General features: G+C 40.7%; 1 pseudogene; it reads right to left on the bottom strand.

Annotated features, from left to right (window-relative positions):
- Positions 1–3,141: 3,141 nt before the first annotated feature.
- On the bottom strand, positions 3,142–4,359 carry LOC125413473 (dnaJ homolog subfamily A member 1 pseudogene; annotated as a pseudogene).
- Between the last annotated feature and the right edge of the window lie 16,213 nt (positions 4,360–20,572).

The following is a 20,572-nucleotide window of genomic DNA, read 5'->3' as shown; positions in this document are numbered from 1 at the left end:
GCAGTGTTTGGTGAGAGAACCGATTTCCCTGGTGGGTGGTCTGCAGCTGAATGAAATCTCCTTTTGTTGTGCTACTGACTCTGAATGCAGCCATCTTAAGGATCTGGAGTTAAAAACAGAGCTACCCCTACACTTAAAGGAGCACTATACACGGAGAAGGAAGAGAGCAAGCCCCAATTACAAGAGCACAAGAAAGAATACATTTCGTGGTGGAACAAAGGACCCCACCAATCCAGTCCAGCAAGCCAGTAATACCCTGATATTAACAGGGAAGAAAAGAACAACAATCCAGCCGATCACAAAACAGTAATTTTGATCACAAAGGATCAAATTACAGGGGTTGGCACACATGTCTCAAAAGCAACCTTAAATGTATACGGATAAAGCTTACCAATAAGGAAAGCGACTAGCCAACTGGCTAAAGAACTAGCTCCAGCCATACATTTTCTCTAAGAAGCACACATATTGTTCAAGATGCCCAAGGATGATAGTCAAGTGGGGGAGGCAAACCATCAAATGAAAGGAACTTGAGCACAAGCTGGTATGGCTAATCCTACAATAGAAGCTTCCAAACAAAATTACATAGAAGGCTACTGGATTTTAGTAAGGGGAAACGTCCATCTAGAAGATATTGTAAATATGAAGGAAGCAAATGTTGGGTTCCATAGGACAAACACTAGTGGGCATATAAGGTCAGATAGGGCCAGATATATTTCTTAGGAGTGGGTGCTTCCATCATTCCACTCTAATCTCTAGAAAGGGCATCCAAACTGATAATCAAAGAAACCTCACAAACTGATAAGGAACCTTGCACACTGATTATCAAAGAAGCCTCAGTGTTGGGCTCTACCACAGAACATACGGACTTAACAAATATTTCATAGAATGACAGGCTAGTCCACCCAACAGAAACAGAATACACACTTTTCTCAGGGCACCTGGGAAACGTCTCTAGCACTACAAACCAAGGCTTTCCAGACACAAAAGGATCGAATGGCCGCTTGTATCTTACAGAGTATAGTGAAGTTAATTAGAAATTAGTAATAGGAAAAACTCCAGAAACTGCACAAATACATGGAGACTGAATGGCACCTTTAAGTGGCCAGTGGGTCAAATCAGGGAGGAAATTGGAACGTTTCTAAAACTAAGTGAAAATAAAAGTACAAGTTACCAGAATCTTTGGGATGCAGGTACATACATACATACACACAATAAATAAATAGTGTATGTATTTTTTTTTTCAAGACAAGGCGGATCTCTGCCTCCCAAGTGCTGGAATTAAAGGCATGTGCTACCACCACCCAGCATAAAAATGTAATTTTTAAATAATATTTATTTATTTATTTATTTATTTATTTATTTATTTATTTATTTTATAGGATCTGCCTGCATGTATGCCTGCAGGCCAGAAGAGGGCAATAGATCTCATTACAGATGGCTGTGAGCCACCATGTGTTTGCTGGGAATCTGGAAGAACAGCCAGCGCTCTTAATCTCTGAACCATTTCTCTAGGCCCCAAGCCATCTCTCCAGCCCCCTTATGTAATTTTAAAATAAAAAATCCAATCTCAAATAAAAAAAAAACAAACAAAAAATTAGTGAAAAAATCCCATTTCCTTTAGCTCCAAAACCAAAAAATATCTTGGTGAAGACACTAGAAGCTGGAAAGATCTCCCATGCTCATTGGTGGGCAGAATTAACATAGTGGAAATGACTACATTACCAAAAGCAATCTAATCTATAGATTCAACACAGTCCCCATCAATGTGCTGTGACATTCTCCTAGAAACAGTAATTCTAGAATTCATATGGAAGCACAAGAGAGCCCAAATGTCTGGAGGAATTCTTAGCAGCACTGGAGGTATCGTAGGACTGGATTCTAAATTTTCCTACAGAGTCCCTGAAACCATGTCTACAAAAACAAAAACAAAAACAAAAAAAAGAAGTGTTCAACAAGCTGGGCAGTGGTGGCACATGCCTTTAATCTCAGCATTCGAGAGGGGCAGAAGCCGGCAGATCTCTGTAAGTTTGAGGCCAGTCTGGTCTACAAAGGGAGTTCCAGAACTGTTACACAGAGAAACCCTGTCAGGAAAAACCAAAAAAAAAAGTGTTCAACGTTCTTAGGTAGCAGAGGAAGACAAATGAAAACTTCTTTGAGAGTCTTTTTCTTTTAACACTTTATAATCAGTGTATTAGGAGACAGTCATACATTTCAATAACTGCTTAAATTCTGATACTCAGATTTAAGCATGTGAACATGTGACTTTAAAACATACAACAAAGCTATTCATAATTTGCTATACTACCAACATTAAATTGTAGTTATGTTGGAGCCCAAGTCAAAGATGATACATGCAATTCACTTCCCCACACACAAGGTCTCTTTACTTTAATTTGTAAAATTACTTGGGTTTTGGAAGTCACTACCCAAGGGCTTATTATGGTTTAAGGAGAAGGGAAAAGAGGTGGCCATGTTCTCTAACTGTGTGTGTATATATGTATGTATGTATGTATGTATGCATGTATATGTATATATACACATATATGCATATACACACATATATAAAATCTTTTAACAGATGGCACAGCAGAAGAGAATGCAATCTAGAAGAGCAAGCCCTTAGGCAGTAGTTTATGATAAATTTCTTTAGGAATGTATCATTTCTGTCACTAATAGCAGGTGAAATGATGTATTATGCCACCTTCTAGTAATGGCTGAGGCAATACAATGCAGAGGCATCACAATTAGTCCACTTCATACAACTAGACAGACCAACATGTCACTACTAATTGTTTTCTTTTTCTGATTACCTTAAATACAGAATTTTAATTCCATAGCTTAACAATTAAGGGTCATATAACACATACCTAGCATATCAGTCTAATGTACACAGCTAATATCAGTTACAGAAGATATGGCCTAACAGATGCTAGGGAACTTTTAAAGTAGGTTTTTACAAGTATTAAACTTGAACATTGAAGTCATCATACATACAGGGCAAAGTCAGAGCTTTTATATTTGTGTTTATTCTTCATTTATCTTTTAAAACACTACTATAGTTGAATAATAAAACAAGAACAACAGCTAAGTAGTGAGCATATTATGATTACAGTCCTTCCCATATTCACTACTGCATATAGAGTGACAGACAGTAACTGGTCCACTAAGAGGTCTGACACTGAACGCCACCTCTGGGGTGATGTTCATCGTCCTCATACACTTCTCCATCATAATGACGCTGTCTTTCCTGATTTGGATCAAAGTCCATCAGTTCTACCTGATCCATTTCATCAGTCTCTTCTACTTCCTTCCTTTCAGGAAGGAGTTTTTCCAGCAAAGAGAGATTATCAGAAGAGAGAAAGCCATTCTCAGGAAAGTTGACCTTAAAGTCAATGATTAGACATTCTTTTTCATTTGGCCGACGATATGTTGGCATACCTTCATTTAGCACACATTTTATATCTCCATGCTTGACAATCTGACACGGATGAGAGGTGATGACTATGGTTCTGCTGTCAAGAGTGGACATTGGCTTTTGGAAGCCGCACAATGCCATAACCAGCTGTATGTCCATACACATGAAAAGAGCTTCTCCTCGGTGTGTAAAAACAGCCTGGTCCTTCTGGTCTAACACAATGATAATGTCTCCTGGCTCCAGTCCTGGCTCTTGGTCTCCTTCACCATGGAATGTTCTCTTCTGACCATCTTTCATGCCTCTATCAATATGAATTTCTAAAATCTTCCTCTCTCGAACTATCTTTCTTCCATTGCAGCTTTTACATCTGTCTTTAGAACCAATGCATTCTCCGTGACCCTGGCATTCCATGCACACTGACTGAATTTGCTGAACCATGCCCGGTCCGATCTGATGAATCCTTATTTGCACGCCAGTCCCACGACAGTTGGGACAGCACCCTACTGCTCCCTTCTTACCACCTCGGCCTTCACATCTGTCACAGATCACCTTCTTCTGTAGAGCCAGTTTTCTTGTTGCACCATTACACAAGTCTTCTAAGGTCACTGAGAGCTGATGCACAACATTTTTACCTCTCCTTCCTCTCTGCATCCTCCCTCCTCCTCCAAAGAACATATCAAAGACATCCATGGGTGAGCCAAAACCACCACCTGCTCCACCCTCTTTAATTGCCTGCTCTCCTCCTTTATCATATAACTCCCTTTTTTGGAATCAGCAAGAACTTCATAAGCTTGAGAAATCTGTTTAAACTTTCTGCCTTCATTTGGATCCTTATCAGGATGGTACTTCAAGGCCAATTTTATATATGCCTTTTTCAATTCTTCCTGGGTGGCATTGGGTTTGACCCCCAAAACATCATAGTAAGTGGTTTCTTTCACCATTTTTTTTTTTTTTTTGTTACAGCCAGTGAGCAGGCCGGTGCCAGAGAGCTGAAAGAGGAGCATAGCACAGCGCGGTTCAGGCAGACGCCACTCCTCCACCTCCCACCGAGCTTTCTGGAAAGTTCCTGAGAGTCTTTCTTTTCCCAGTCAGAATGACAATCATCAAAGAAACAAATGATGTTCTGGACAGATGGCTCAGTGCTTCAGATTGCTGACTGCTCTTCCAGAGGACCCAGTTCCGTTCTCAGCATCCACGTGGCAGCTCACAACTGTCTGTAACTCCAGTTCCAGGGGATCTGACAACCTCATACAGACACACATGCAGGCAAAACACCAATGCACATTAAATAAAACTAAATCATTAAAAAAAACACTGAGACAAAACTACTGTACAATTCCACTAAACCACTCTTGAGTATATACTGAAATACTATAGGTCACGCAGACGTACTTGCACATACATGTTTACCACTGCACTGTTCAATGGCCAGGGAGTAGACTCTACCTGGATGCCCATCAATAGATGAATAAAGAAAATATGGTGGGAGGTGGTGGTGTATGACTATAATCTCAGCTTTTGGGAGGCAGAGGCAAACAGATCTCTGTATTCAAGTCCAGCCTGGTTTACAGAGCTAGTTCCAGGACAGCAAGACCTGAAACCCCATTTCAAAAAACAAAAAACAAACAAAGCAATAGCAACCAAAGAAAGAATGAATAAATGAAAGAGAGAGAGAGAGATGGCATAAATATACAATGGAATTTTATTCAGTCATATGGAACAATGAACTCATGGCACTTGCTGGAAAGATGCAATTGGAAAACATTATGTTAAGTGAGATAAGCCAGATTCAAAAGACAAATGGATAGTTTTCTCATATGCAGAATAATGTCTGTTTAGAGACAAAGTCATATGATGTAGCCCCGGTTGTCTTGGAACTCAATACAAGACTGGCCTCAAACTCACAGAGATCTACCTGTCTGCCTCCTAAATCTAGGATTAAAGATGTGAATCACAAGCTTTTTATTTTTATTTTCTATGCATGAGTGTGTGTTTTTTTAAATTTTTGTTTGTTTCATTTTTTGTTTTTTTGGAGACAGGGTTTCCCTGTGTAGGTCTGGCTATCCTGGAACTCACTCTGTAGACCAGGCTGGCCTTGAATTCAAAAAGATCCACCAGCCTCTGCCTCCTGAGTACACCACCACTGCTCAGCCAGTATATGAGTGTTTTATTTACATGTATGTCTAAGCATGAATGATGCTGGTGGAGGTCAGAGGAGGATGTCAGGTTCCCTGGAACTGGAGTTATAGATAGTTCTAAGCTACAACATGGGTGCTGGGAATCAAACATGGATGATACTCTTAAAAGAAGTACTTTTTTGTGTGTGTGGGGGGTTCGAGACAGGGTTTCTCTGTAGCTTTGGAGCCTGTCCTGGAACTCACTCTGTAGACCAGGCTGGCCTCGAACTCACAGAGATCCGCCCACCTCTGCTTCCAGAGTGCTGGGATTAAAGGCATGTGCCACCACCGCCCAAAAGAAGTACTCTTAAGCACTGAGAGATCTCTCCAGCATGTGTGGCACCTGTGTGTGTGTCACATGAGTGTGTGTAGTGTGAGTGTGTGTCATATGAGTGTTTGTGTGTGTGTGTGTGTGTGTGTGTGTGTGTGTGTGTGTGTAGTGTGTGAGTGCGTGAGTACAGGTAGTGAAAGACAACTAGAAAGGAGACCATGAGAAGGGAGGAAGGGGGTCTGAAGGAGGTATGAAACAGGATAGGGAAGTGGTTCTGAACCATCCTAACACTGAAGCCATTCAATACAGTTCCTCGTGTTGCTACTTCCTAACTGTGATTTTGCTACTGTTATGAATCATAGTGTAAGTATCTGTGTTTTCTTAGATGATCTGTGACCCAAAGGTTGAGAACCACTGGGAGAGTCAAAAGCAGAAGTGAGGATTTATTATTATCTTATTATTATTTCTCTGCAGCTTTGGTGCCTGTTCTAGAACTAGCTCTTGTAGACCAGGCTGGCCTCGAACTCAGAGATTCACCTGCCTCTGCCTCCTGAGTTTGTTCAGCATGTCCTTTATAGTACGATTTGTCTTTTCTATAACTGCCTGACCTGTAGGATTATTTGGTATACCTGTAATGTACATTATATTATAATAAGAAAAAACGTTTCATTTTTTTAGAAACATATGCCAGACCATTGTCTGTCTTTATTTGTGCAGGTATACCCATGATGGCCATAACTTCTAATAAATGTGTGATTACCAAATCAGCCTTTTCTGAGCTCAAGGCAGTTGCCCATTGAAAACCTGAATACATGACTATGGTGTGGTGTACATATTTTAATTTACCAAATTCCGTAAAGTGAAACAATCCATCTGCCAGATTTCATTCCTTTGAGTATTCTTAAGGTTACTCCCTGCAGGCAACTGTGTTTGATTATAGGAAGAGCAAGTAGGACGTCTACTTATCATCTCCTTAACTTTTTGCCATGTAATAGAAAACTCTTTCTTTAAACCTTTGCTATTGACATGATGTTTTTTATGAAATTCAGAGGCCTGTAATACACTTCCAATCAATAATTGATCACAATGCAATTTCTGCATTACCTTGTGGTTAGAGGACCTGGCAATCCATATGGGATTGGATGTATGTTACGTATATAGGACAAAGCCTATTCCTGATTATGTCTTGCACCTGGATGAATAATGAAGTCAATTCTGTATCATCTGGTATAAATTCAGCAGTTTCAATATGCAAGATAACTCTTTCTGCATATTGCAAATCAGTAACTATATTGAGAGATTCTTTAAAATCCCTTAGCACCATAAGAATAGCATATAATTCTGCCTTCTGGACAGAATTATAAGAACTTTGTTTCACCTTACTTAATTCTTCTGATTTGTAACCTGTCTTCCCTGTTTTATTTGCATCAGTATAAAATGTATGAGCTCCAGTTATTGGAATTATTTCCAATGGCTGGCTGACAAAGTATTGGCACAGGGTGTGGCTATTGAGCATTCCCTGTGAGAGGACAGTCCATTGATATCTCCTAGTGGGCTGAGAATTATTATAAGTAGGCACTGTGAAGGCAAACTTTTCTCTATCCTTTTCTTGTAAAGGTATAGTGAAGAAACAATCCTTTAAATCAATAACTATGAGAGGCCATCCCTTTGGTAACAGAGAAGGCAGAAAATTCCAGATTGTAGAGGACCCATAGGTTGAATAACCTGTTGATAGTCCTTCGATCTGTCACCATTCTCCATTTTCCAGATTTCTTTTTAATAACAAATACAGGAGAATTCCAAGAGTGGTAGATTCTTCTATAGTTCGAGCATCTAGAGCAGTACCAGCTGTTCTAAATCCTGCAACTTTTCTTCAGTTAGAGGCCACTGCTTAACCCATATTGGTTCCTCAGTTAACCATTTTAAAGGTAGGGCTGTTGGTATCTCTGAAGGTTTATCAATTGCTTTGTGTTCTTGTACAACCCAAACAGCTGGTGTCTGTCATCTACAATATCTTCTAATATTTTCCTCAGAAACATAAGTTTTTGGGACTGCAGAAATGTTAATCTGGATATTCCATTGCTGCAATAGGTCACAACCCCACAAATTCACTACAATATTGGCTCTATATGGCCTTAGTCTTCCTATTTGCCCTTCTGGCCCTATGCACTCAACCCATCTTGTGCTTTGTTTTACCCAAGATAGGGTGCCAATTCCCAAGAATTGAATATCTATCTCTTTAAGAGGCCAATTTGTATGCCAAGATTCTGGAGTAATGATACTTGCATCCACACCCATGTCTAATAAGCCTTCAATAAAAATGCCATTTATACAATGGCATTAGTTTTGGTCTTTGATCATTTATGAAAGTCTGCCCAAATATATGGTTCCTCTGTTCTCCTGTAGTTTTTGACTCATCCTCCACATTTAACCCATCATTCAGACCAGTATTGTTTTTTACAGCAGGCATTGGATCTTTTAGTTTTTCTGCTGAGACACGTTCTCCACAGTAACTGGGAATGACTGGACCACATTCGTTATGGTGGCCTGTGAGGTGCCCCCATGGAGTTTCCTGATGGTATCGGGTTGCCTTGTCTATCTTTCATTGACCTACATTCATTTGTTCAATGTTGGTCTTTGCCACACCTCCTACATACACTTGAAGGCTGAGTCCTCCTATTTCTGCCATTCCCAGAGGAGGCATTAGTCCTAGAATTCCTAGGGTTATCTACAATCCCTCCTCATATGTCCTATTCTACTACAATTAAAACATTTGGTATTTTGATGTCTTCTTTTACCATTGGAAATTGCTTCTTCAACCCATGCTCCAGTACCATAGTCAAGTGTCTCTCAACATTCATTGTATGCAAGACCCATTCATCCATGGGTGCTGATCTGATCTTTAAAGGCCCAAGGATTCATTTGCACTCAATGTTGGCATTCTTATAAGCCAAAGATTCAATTATTATACATCTAGCTGCTGGGCCAGTTACCTCTATTTGTACAGCCCTTGTTAGTCTTTGCAAAAAGTCACTAAAAGGTTCTCTCTGACCCTGTTTAACCCTAAGATATGATTAAACTCTCTTACTTAGTTCCTGAATCCTGTCCCAAACCTTTAAAGCTGCTGTACTATATAGGGACAGGGTGTGGTCATCATAAAGAGCTTGATCCTGAGGATCAGAGTAAAGGCCTTTGCCTAGAGTTTGATCTAGGGAAATCTCAAGTCCTTTTGTTTTTTGTTGTTGCTCTAAAATTTTTGTCTTCTCTTTAAAAAAGCACCTCCAAAGTAATTGCTGTCCACTTTCTTGGACTGCTGCTGAGATTAACTGAGCCCAATTTTGAGGCGTTGCTTTGCTACTGAAAGCCCAGGTTTTGACCATTTTCCTAACAAATGATGAATGTAGTCTGTAAGCTACAATTGCTTGTTTAATATCCTTTAGATCAGTCATATGAATGGGCTCCCATGTATATTCTTTGACAACCTTAAGGTACTTGGGGTCAGATACTTTTTCTGTTGTTATTACTGGAAAGGCAGGCAGAACTCTAGGGATGCTATACTGGACATTTTTACATACCGACGAGGTTAAATTTTGCCTTTGTACCTTTTGTTCCTGGTCATCAAATTCGATAATTTCCTAAATTTTTTTCAAATTTGTTTACCATTGCCTTTTGTAATGTCTGGATCTCCTGTCCAGTGTTCTTCTCTAATGCCCTCATTGAGGATTCCAAGGTATGAAGTCTGTCCAGTAGAGATATTGTCTCATCCTTGGACATAATCTTTATAGCATGCATATTACCTTCCTGGAGAGACATTCTATCAGTCAATCTGTCAGATCCCTTTGACAGAATCTGATTAATACATTCAACAGTGCAAATTCTCTCAAATAATGTTTCAGCACCCACTGTCATTGATTGGGTTTTATGTTACAAATCAACTGTTTCCTTCTTCAGAGTGTTTAATCTTCCATTAAATGAAGTCTGTACCATTTCCAAAAGAACCTCAGTGGATTGAGTTTTGTTAGTTAAGGTGGTAATATCCTTCTTCAGATTTCCAAACTCTTTCTTGAGAAATGTAGTTTCAGTCTGTAAAGACTGCACCATTTCTAGAAACACCTCATTCTTAGCCCTATTGATAAACCATTTTTTAAGAAAAAAATATTGAGGACAAAATTAATCTCCAGAATTAAACTTAGTGATGTATAAGGGACATCATGTAAGTCTTGTAAAACCTCACACATGGTGTAAGTAAATAAGCTATTGGAACCTTGGACTGTTAGGTTGTCTAACATATTGGCCATTTAAATTAACAACTTATGATCTATATTTAGGATATTAAATCTTACCTGTGGTTTAATTAGCTGGATTAGGTGCGATAACCATAACCTGCCACCTACAAAACTAACCCAGCTGGGCCTGGCAATGAAGTTGGAGTCATGTGACTGGTATGAATCCGATTTTAATGTGAAATGCTGAAAGATATGCTTAGATCAAAAAGTAGTTATTAATAGAAACCACAAACTGTGTGTACCGTGTTGGCCCTGATCAGTCAGCAGCTGCAGGAGCACAGGGATAACAAGATAACAGCAGGCACCCAGGAAAGCCCGTATCCTGTCTGAATCTCTGTGCAGTGTGCAGTGGTGGGAGGACCGAAAGCTGCTCTGAGGTGGGTAATGAGATAAAGCCGATCTGCAGCAAGAAAAGCCACCGCTTCAGGAGAAATCTATATCCAAATGAACTGCTAGCTCCACGCACAAGCCACAGGCACAGTGAGGGGAGGGCTCGTGCCTAGCCAGGCACACTCTGAGCTGGCGGTGGACAGTAGAGTGGGGATGGAGGTGGAGTGGGGGTGTTCTAAAAACAATCGTTCGTAGGTGCCAGATGAAGGTGTAAGTCACAAAACAATCCCACACAACAGTTCAGAATTATGAATAATAAAAGGGTTATTTATTTAACGGGAAAACTTACAGATCACTGTCCTAGACAACAACCCTCTGAGTGAACAGGAACAGAGTCTAGCAGGCGAAAGCGAGAGCTGGAAGCAAGAGAGCAAGTGCATGGCTATGGCTGCTTTTTAAAGCAAAAGAGACCACACCCAAGTGGACTGGCATCTTAAAAGGCTATTGGCTGAAGGAGCAGAGGAGCTCCCACAGCAAGGAGTTAGCAATCACTGGTCATTAATATCCTTTAATATAAATGGTCTCAACAGACCTATAAAAAGACACAGGCTAACAGATTGGATACAAAAACGGAATCCATCTTTCTGCTGCATACAAGAAACACTCCTCAACCTCAAAGACAGATGCTGCCTCAGAGTAAAGGGTTCGGAAAAAAATTTCCAATCAAATTGACCTAAGAAACAAGTGGGTGTATGCTGGGTCCTTATGTAGATCCCACCGAAGAACTAAACTAATGGCCTGAGACTGGCCCTGACTGAGGAGAAGAAGTGTGCCTCTTGCCATCAAGCGCAGGGTTCTGGAGACAATCAGATGCAGCAAAGAGTCAATACAAGCAGGAACTCGTTCATTTTCTTATAACATGAAACTTTTAAAGTAAAAACCCACGAATCCCAGAAGAAGCTGAGGGAAGTTAACCAATCATGTCAGCAGTCCTATCTATATGAGCCTCGGCTCCTATAGCCCCTAATGGGGATCATGCAGGCATCAGGCACTTTATGTCATCTTACCCCATCTCTAACTCCAATCTTCTTGTGAATAAATCAGATCTCCTCGCCCTTGTTCCCCTTCAGCGCCATCTTGGCTGGGAGCAGTCTTCAGGGGCTTTGGCATGTCACCCTTTTTGAATTTCGTGCCTTTTTCTAACTATCATGCTTTTGGCGTAGTTCTTATGCTTTTGGTGCCAACTGTGCCTTTTTCTAACTGTCACTTTTTTTGGCGCTAACTTGGCCACTCCAGCCTCTGATATGGTCATGCTCGATTCAGCCCACAGGTGTAGCTATCTTAATAACTAACAAAATAGACTTTAAACCAAAATTAATAAAAAGAGACAAAGAAAGACATTTCATATTAGTCGCAGGAAAAATCCATCCAGAGGAAATCTCAATACTGAGCATCATTGCCTCAAAAACAAGGGCACCCTCAAATGTAAAAGAAACACTTCTAAAGCTTAAATCACATTAAACCACACACACTAATAGTGGGAGACTTCAACATTCCACTTTCACCACTGGACAGGTCTGTCAGACAGAAAATTAACAGAGAAATAAGAGAATTAATGGATTTTATGACTCAAATGGACTTCACAGACATCTATATGACATTCCATCAAAACATAAAAGAATATACCTTCTTCTCAGCACCACATGGAACCTTCTCAAAAACTGACCACATACTCAGTAACAAAAAAAAATTGGAAAAACCCTGTGTATCTTATCAGATCACCATGGCTTAAAATTAGAATTCAACAGCAACACTAATTCCAGGAAATCTACAAACACATGGAAATTAAACAAGGCTTACCTGAATCATCAATGGATCAAGGAAGAAATAAAGGGAGAAATTAAAGACTTCCTAAAGTTCAATGAAAATGACCACACAACATAGCCAAATTTGTGGGACACAATGAAAACAGTGTTAAGTGTAACATGAGGGCCAACTTGTTGGGGTATCTGTTCCCGCCCGGTACCCCACAGCTGGCAAATCCCAAAGAAAATCAATCAGAACTCCATAAGATTATAAACTGATTGGCCCATTAGGTCAGGCTACTTATTAGCTCTTATAACTTATGTTACCCCATTATCCTTATCTACGTTAGCCACATGGCTCAGTACCGTTTCCAGTGGGGCAGCTTACATCTTTCCTCTCCGGTGGTCTGGGCAGAACTACGGAGGGAGCTTCCTGCTTTCCAGAATACTCCCAGTCTCTTGCTCCACCTCTACTTCCTGTCTGGCTTTCCCGCCTATACTGCCTGCCTGGCCAATCAGCGTTTTATTAAAATATGATTGACAGAATACAGACAATTCTCCCGCACCAGTTAAGAGAAAAGATCACAGCACTAAATGCCTACATAAAAAATCTGGGGGGGCTGGAGAGATGGCTCAGAGGTTAAGAGCACTGCCTGCTCTTCCAAAGGTCCTGAGTTCAATTCCCAGCAACCACATGGTGGCTCACAACCATCTGTAATGAGGTCTGGTGGCCTCTTCTGGCCTTCAGGCATACATGCAGACAGAATATTGTATATATAATAAATACATAAATAAATAAATAAATAAATATTTAAAAAAAATCTGGAAAAATCCCACACTAGTGAGCTAACAGAACATTTGAAAACTCTAGAACAAAAAGAAGTAACACCCAGGATGTTAGATGTCAGGGAATAATCAAATTGAGAGCTGAAATGAACAAAATAGAAACAAAGAAGACAATACAAAGAATCAATGAGAAAAAGAGTTGGTTCTTCCAGAAAAATCAACACAATAGACAAACCTTAATCCAAACTAACCAAAGGGCAGAGAGCGAATTTCAACTTAACAAAATCAGAAAAAGAAAAGGGGGACATAACAACTGATATAGAGGGAATCCATAGGATCATTGGGTCATATTTTGAAAACTTCTACTTTACAAAATTGGAAAACTTAAAGAAATGGATATTTTTTTGGATAAATATCACTTACCAAAGCTAAATCAAGACCAGATAAGTAAATTAAATAGAACTACAACCGCTAAAAAAATTAAAACAGTCATCAAAAGTCTCCCAACCAAAAAAAGCCCAGGACCAAAAAAATTCTGGTTTCAGTGCAGAATTCTACAAGATTTTCAAGGAAGAACTAATAGCAATAATCCTCAAATTGTTCCACACAATAGAAACAGAAGGAACATTGCCAAACTATTTTTATGAGACTACAATTACAATGATACCCAAACCACTCAAAGACATTACAAAGAAAGAGAATTACACACCAGTCTCACTCATGAGCATTGATGCAAAAATACTTAATAAAATACTGACAAACCGAATCCAAGAACACATCAGAGAAGTTATCCACCATGATTAAGTAGGTTTCATCCCAGAGATGCTGAGATGGTTCATCATATGAAAATCTGTCAATGTAATCCACCATATAAACAAACTGAAAAAAAATACTCCACATGACCATCTCATTAGATGCTGAAAAAGCCTTCGAGAATACACAACATGATAAAGGTCTTGGAGAGAACAGGGATACAAGGAACATACCTAAACATAATAAAGGCAATACACACCAAGCTAAGAGCCAACATTAAACTAAATGGAGAGGAGCTCAAAGCTATCCCACTGAAATCAAGAACAAGACAAGGTTGTCCACTGTATTCCTGTCTTTTCAATATAGTTCTTGAGGTTCTAGCTAAAGCAATAAGACAACAAAAGGAGATCAAGAAGATACAAATCAGAAAAAAAGTCAAACTCTTACTGTTTCCTGATGATATGATAGTTTACATAAACGACTTCTAAAATTCTACCAAGAAACTTCTACCATTCATAAACACCTTCAGTAATGTAGCACAATATATGATTAACTCAAAAAAATCAGTAGCCCTCCTGTACACAGATGATAAATGGACTGAGAAAGAAATCAGAGAAACACCACCCTTCACAATACCCACAATTAGCATAACATACCTTAGAGTAATTCTTACCAAACAAGTGGAAGACCTGTATGACAAGAACTTTAAGTCTTTGAAGAAAGAAACTGAAGAAGAAACCAGAAAGTGGTAAGATCTCCATTGCTCTTGGGTAGGTAGAATTAACATAGTAAAAACAGCAAAAGCAATCATTACCAAAAGCAATCAACAGACTCAATGCAATGCCCATCAAAATCCCAACAAAATTCTTCACAGGCCTCAAAAGAACAATACTCAGCCTCATATGAAAAAACAAACAAACAAACAAAAAACCTCAGGATAGCCAAAACAATCCTGTACAAAAAGCAACTTTTGGAGGCATCACAATCCCTGACTACAAACTCTACTACTACAGAGCTACAGTACTAAAACAGCTTGGTATTAGCATAAAAAAAAACAGATAGAAGAACCAATGGAACCCAATCAAAGTCCTGGATATCAATCTACACATCTATGAACCTGATTTTTGACAAAAAAATAAAAAAGTATAAAATGGGAAAAGAAATCATATTCAACAAATGGTGCTGGCATAGCTGGATATCAACATGTAGAAGAATGAAAATAGATCCATATCTATTGCCATGTACAAGAGTCAAGTCCAAATGGATCAAGGACCTCAACATGAAGCCAACCACACTGAACTTCATAGAAGAGAAGGTGAGAAGTACACTTGAATGCATTGACACAGGAGACTACTTCCTAAATATAACCCCAGTAGCACAGACACTGAGAGAAACAATTAATATATGGGACTTCCTGAAATTGAGACGCTTCTGTAAAACAAAGGACATGGTCAACAAGACAAAACGGCAGCCTACAGAATGAAAAAAGATCTTCACCAACCCCACATCAGACAGGGCTGATCTAAAAAATATACAAAGAATTCAGGAAATTGGTCATCAAAAGAAAAAGTAATAAAATTTTAAAAAATGGGATACTGACCTAAAGAGAGAACTTTCAACAGAGGAAGATAAAATAGCTGAAAGACACTTAAGGAAATGCTCAACATCATTAGCATCAGAGAAATGCAAATTAAAACAACTCTGAGATTCCATCTTTTACCTGTAATAATGGCTAAGACAAAAAACACTGATGACAATTTATGCTGAAGTGAATGTGGGGTAAAGAGAATACTCCCCCATGGCTGGTGGGAGTGCAAACTGGAACATTTCCTTTGGATATCAGTATGGTTATTTCTCAGAAAATTAGGAAACAACCTACCTCAAGACCTAGCAATACCATTTTTGGGTACATACCCAAAGGATGCTCAATCTTACCACAAGAACATGTACTCAACTATGTTCATAGTAGCATTGTTTGTCATAGCCAGAACCTGGAAACAACCTAAATGCCCCTTGATCGAAGATTGGATTAGGAGAATGTGGTTTATTTACACAATGGAGTACTGCAAAGCAGGAAAAAATCATGGCATTCTGAAATTTGAAAGCAAATGGATGGATCTAGAAAACATCATATTGAGTGAGGTAACCCAGACTCAGAAAGACAAATATCATATATACTCACTCATAAGTGGATTTTAGACATAAATCAAAGAAAAAACAGCCTACAATTCACAATCTCAGAGAACCTAGACAACAATGAGGACCCTAAGAGAGACATGCATGGATCTAATCTACATTGGAAGTAGAAAAAGACAAGATCTCCTGAGTTTGGGAGCAAGGGGACCATGGGAGAAGGTAGAAGAGGAGAGGAGAGGAAGGGAGCAGAGAAAAAGATATAGTTAAATAAAAACAATAAAAAAAGAAAGAAAATGAGGTAATGCTATGACCACGTGGCAATGCATAAATTACTAGAGTTAATTTAAATGTAAGCACAAGCTAGGAATAAGCCTGAGCCATCGTCCAAACATTTATAATTAATATAAGTCGCTGAGTGGTTATTCAGGAACTCTCAAGCAAGAGAGAAACCTCCATTTACAGTGTACCCCAAGTCCCCTGAAGCAGAGGGTCATCCTGACCCAAGTACAGACTTACTCCTAAACTGTTCTGTGCATCTTCTCTAGGGAAGTATGTGTGGGCATGCTGGGGTATGAACACGTACGCACACAGGGGCTGTATAACAGTTTCCATCCTTCGAGGAAGTTCCTTAAGACAGGAAGTAATGGGGCTCAGTGGTTAAGAGCACTGCTTGCTCTTCCAGAGGTACTGAGTTCAATACCCAGCAACCACATGTTGGCTCATAACCATCTATAATGGCATCTGACTCCCTCTTCTGGCATGTAGGATTATACTCAGATGGAGCACTCATGTCAAAACAACAACAACAACAAAACAAAAAAGACAGGAAGTAAGCCAGATTTACTGGGTCCCTCCTTACCCAAGAGAATAGGAACAATTAAGACTGCAAACAGCCACTCCCAGACAAGCCCAGTTGCCCAGCAGAAGCAGAGACCAAGGAAACTGCCTATAAGAAAAGAAGCTGAGCTTCCTGGAAAAGGCCCCAATGGAACCACCTAGAAAAGTCACTGCCCAACATGCTGAGCTGCCTGCAGGCTGTGCAGTGGGCTCCAGCTTTCCAGCTTTTCTGAGCTGTCACCCATGCTGGTGGAGCCTTTCGGTATTGCAGCTGCCTTGGAGTGACTTTTCCTCCTGCAGATAATCTCTTCCCAATATTCCTGTGAGTGATCTCAATAAAATTAATTGGTTCACCAGGTTGAACTTTGATCGTATTCCTGTTTGGGTCTGTTGTTGATTCTCTAACTGGGGTGAGTAGACATTTGTTCATGTCTTCCTGGGAAAAGTCTGTCTCACAACAGGGCAGGCTCATTTCGGCCTCACAGGTTGGCAGGAGTCAGCGGAAGGCACTCACATGCATCTTGCATCTGTGTGGGCACACCCCACCCCTCCCCATCATACCAATGATCAGGGACCCCTCAAAAACTGAGTTACATTCGGGGAAATGGTGACACATTTCTTTTATCCCAGCACTTGTGAGGCAGAGGCAGGCAGATCTGTGAGTTTGAGGCCAGCCTGCTCTACAGAAAGAATTCCAGGATAGCCACGGTGTCACAGAGAAACTCTGTCTTGAGAAACCAAAGTGAAACAACCAGACAACAGTAAAAACCAAACTCAGCCGCTTATTCTTTTCTTTGTATATTTATTGAGTTTTCCCAACTCCTAGACTTGCCTCCGTGCATTGTAGGAACAGCTGTAAAAACTAAGACTTTGGATGATTTTCTTAAAACTACAGAAACATGGAGTCCCTGGTTCATCACCAGTGGAGCCCTCAATATTTCTGAGTGGGAACAGGTTTGCAGGGATCTGGAGGGGCCTGAAGTCCTGCCAATTGCCACGTTCTCCCTTTGGAGACTGATCAGGGATGCTTTGCTTACAGAGAAAGTCCAGGTTAAGCAGGCCTTGGAAGCAACAAAAGAGGTGTTATCTGAGATTCAAGGTAATGAGGCAAAGGCTTCTCTTTGTTCTGATATGGCCTCTGATAAGGAGGCCAAACTGCTCAAGGGTAAGGTTGAGGAGCGAAAGATTAAAAAGAAAAAGCCTCCAGACAGGGAGGGGAAAATGAGTCATGGGACAGAGTTTCCTCTCAGAATTTAGGGGCTTGTCCCAAGCTCACAATTTTCACCTACTGGTGTTTTTTGGCAAGGGGGACCCATTTATTGGTTACATTTACCCGCTTCCCCTAAGAAGGTAGTGACCCCATATTATAAAATGGTGCTACAGCTTCTATGGAAGGCATATGATTTTAGTTTACAAGTTTTTGGCAGGATCCCAAATAAATTTCTAATCCCTTATCAAAAAGAGGAAATAACAAGGCTACAGAGGGTTCAAGATGGATGGACCTTGTTCATCGCAACCACTGGAGCCAATTTTGATAACCATTATCCTGATTCTCGTTTAATTTCATTTTTTAAGAATCATCCTGTTATCTTTCCAAGAATGATTAAAACTTCCCCCCTTAAGGGAGTGCGTTCAGTGTTTACTGATGGTTCTTCCAAGGGCTAGGTTCTCTGGGTGTTGGGGAGGACCTGCTTGTTTGTCCCGGCCCCCCGGCTAGTTTAGACCTGAAATAATCACACAGAAACTGTATTAATTAAATCACTGCTTGGTCCATTAACACTAACTTCTTATTGGCTAACTCTTATATCTTAGTCTAACACATTTCTAGTAATTTATATATCACCACGAGTTTGTGGCCTACCAGCAAAAAGTTTCAGCACATCTATCTCTGGTGGAGGTAACTCCATGATGTCTCTCTGACTCCACCCTGGTGCTACATATGGGATTGTGAATTGTAGGCTGGTTTTTCTTTGATTTATGTCTAAAAGCCACTTATGAGTGAGTACATATGATACTTGTCTTGCTGGTCCCCGACGGATGAGTCCGTGCTGATGGTGAGAATTCCTGCTCTGGTTCCCCTGGTGGTAGAAGACCCACATGATGGACGAGAGCTTATCTTGTATCAAGAGAGAAGAGACTTCGGAATCACTGCTGCAGTCATCGCAGCCATTGCCATATCAGCCACAGCTGCCACCGTTGCGGGAATCACCGTGTCCCAGAATGCAGCGACTGCAGAGACTGTTAACACTCTTGCTGCCCGTGTTACCCAGGCCTTAGAGACTCAAAATACCGTGGACTCACATATTCAATTAGGGATGTTAAATTTAAATCAGCAAACAGCCTTATTGCAGGAACAGATTAATGTGCTGTGGATGGTGCAACAAGCTTCTTGTTCTCATTTCTATCATTCTGCCTGTGTGACCCTTATGGAAGTGAAAAATATGTCCTTTAAGGTGCAACGCCTTAATGCTTACCTTAGAGGGCCTTAGAATGATTCCTTTGTAAACTTTACCCACTCTTTGGTACATCAGATTATTGCAATTAATGAAACCCGTGTTAAACCTATATCTGCTGAGGGATGGTGGAATGCCATGCCCAGATTGGTGGTTGGGCACAGAGATGGGGAGGTGCCTTGTCCCTGGGGATCTTGGGACTAGTAGGGGTAGCAGTAGGTCTGCTCCTCTTAAAACGACTTCTAAACACCTTCACCAAGACTGAGCTTGTCCACCGTCAGGTGTTACTCAGTCTGGCCCATGACTCTCCCGGAAGTCATGAGGTATGGCTGCAGATGCTGAAAAAATGAGGGTCTCTAAGGACGGGCAACCTGTGGGGTGACACCCCCCCCCCCGCCTAAGACAGGGTATGGGGGCCCAGTGACGGGTAAGGGGAGGTACTTCCCTCGCAGGGCCTAAGACAGGACCCCTCATTATAAAATAAAGTTGGGGGAATTGTGGGAATTGCTACCCCGAGTTATATTTCCCTGCCCCTATTTGAGGTGCTTATCTGCAAAGAACCTTAACTTCCCTCTGCTCCTGGAGTTGGATGAGGAAGTTTGAGTGCACGTGATTATTCCTTGATCCCTGCTGGGGTCAGGTGACAGTCCCCACTGGGGACAGGTGAAGATGGAGTGCACGTGATCAGTCCTTGACCCCTACTGGGGTCAGGTGAGAGTTCCTCCTTGGGTCAGGTGACAGTCCCTTTGCAGCCCCCTCCCCATTTGGTGCCATGGTATAAAAGCTAGCCCCAGCAGAACAATAAACGAGCTGCTGTTTCACCTAAACCTCGTGCTCTGTGGATTTCATTCAACCTGGACACCCTCCGCCGAGACTCGTGGTTCCAGACCATGCTGGCGCGGTACAATACCACTTTTGGGTACATACCCAAAGGAAGCTCAATCGTATCACAAGAACATGTCCTCATCTATGTTCATAGCAGCATTGTTTGTCATAGCCAGAACCTGGAAACAACCTAAATGCCCCTCGACCAAAGAATGGATAAGGAGAATGTGGTACATTTACACAATGGAGTACTACAAAATGGAAAAACAATGATATTCTGAAATTTGAGGGCAAATGGATGGATCTGGAAAACATCATGTTGTATGAGGTAACCCAGACCCAGAAAGACATATGAGTATCATATGTACTCACTCATAAGTGGCTTTTAGACATGAATCAAAGAAAAACCAGCCTACAATTCACAATCCCATATGTAGCACCAGAGTGGAGTCAGAGAGACATCATGGAGTTACCTCCACCAGAGATAGATGTGCTGAA

The sequence above is a fragment of the Myodes glareolus genome, chromosome 19 (genome assembly GCF_982192425.1).
Source record: "Myodes glareolus chromosome 19, mMyoGla1.1, whole genome shotgun sequence".
Lineage (NCBI taxonomy): Eukaryota > Metazoa > Chordata > Mammalia > Rodentia > Cricetidae > Myodes > Myodes glareolus.
The sequence above is the reverse complement of the archived record's forward strand: the minus strand, read 5'-3'. Positions and strand labels throughout refer to the sequence as shown.